Genomic DNA, 1,465 nt, shown 5'->3' on the forward strand with positions numbered 1-1,465 from the left:
ATATATGACGAGGCAGCGAGGTGGAAATACGTCAAAATACAGAAATCGGAGAAACAGACATTTTTCGGGAAAGTTTGGAAATTTTTATCGAATTTTTATTTTTGGGCTCAACCTCTTTAATATTCATATAAAAACACATTTCCATGTGAATTTTATTGAAAAACATCGATTTAAGGCACAAAATGCCTTTTTAATTTTTGTTTTCAAGGACTCTTTAGCTTTTGGAGTTACCAAACTTTGGCGGCCATTGTCTCATCAATTTAACCACTGAAACTAGGATACCCCACCTTCTTCAATCGCAAATACGTCGACTTCTTTTCAAGCTAGTTGGATAGTTTTCTCATGGAAAGCAATACAAATGAATAATCTTTCAGATGGTATCAATAACTCCATATGCCCTAAAATTGACGGGCGCCTGATTCTGCCGCGTCGTGACTAATTTGTTAAGGTCAGCTCGTTTGGCGTTGCAATTCAAAACTTAATTTAAGCGTTTTCGACAAACATGACAATTGAAAAAGGGGTGAAAGGAACTGGTTCCAGGACAGACTAGCAATAGGGCGTTTATATCAACATCTTGAGCATATCTGTAGCGTAGGCACACGAAAAACAACAACAACAACAACAACAACAATTACAACAACAACAACAACAACAACAACAACAACAACAACAACAACAACAACAACGACGACGACGAAACAACAACAACAACCGTGCAACAATTCAGTCTGGGGACGCTGCAGCTCTTGAGAAAAATAACCATCAACAATTTTTGTTTTTCTGGAAACTTTGAACCTTGTACATCTTTTACAGGCACTTTGCGGTTCATGGATCCCCGAAAATACTTACAAAAACTCGCAAACATCGAGTTGTCCCCTTTGCGGTTTTAAAAAACAACAATCATTCTTTATAACCCTTCCTAACGGGTGACGCTGATAAAACATATGTGCAAAACATGTCTTAAGTATATTGAATGGATTTTTAGAAGCGAAACTGACTCAAAAGCTTTCACTGTGTTTCAAACTAGTGAACGTAGGTTCATAGGAACGAATTTAGTGGGTGGTTGGTAAGTGCTCTGGTGTGGTAACCTCCTTCTTTTCTATCAAGCTCCTATCATCCTTATCTCTCCTAATTCTTTTCGTTATATTATTCTCTAATAGCACCTCAGATTTTCTGCCCTTTTATGGCCCAAATGTGTTGCAGGCGCCGTTAACATTTTGCTAAGTTACGCACGTTAAAGATTCCTTTAATTAATGTTCCCAAATCGATAAGAGTGGGCCTCGATCCTACCAAAATATAAGCATCGTGCTAAAATAAAGAGAAACGAAATCGGCGTTCCACTACAGTAGCGGTACTTCTGTTTTTCTAGCGTGACCTCTGGATTATATTGTGTGTGTGTCTGTGTGTGTGTGTCTGTGTGTGTGTGTGTGTGTGTGTGTGTGTGTGTGTGTGTGTGTGTGTGTGT

The sequence above is a fragment of the Aplysia californica genome, unplaced genomic scaffold (assembly GCF_000002075.1).
Source record: "Aplysia californica isolate F4 #8 unplaced genomic scaffold, AplCal3.0 scaffold00453, whole genome shotgun sequence".
In the NCBI taxonomy this organism is placed as follows: Eukaryota; Metazoa; Mollusca; class Gastropoda; order Aplysiida; family Aplysiidae; genus Aplysia; species Aplysia californica.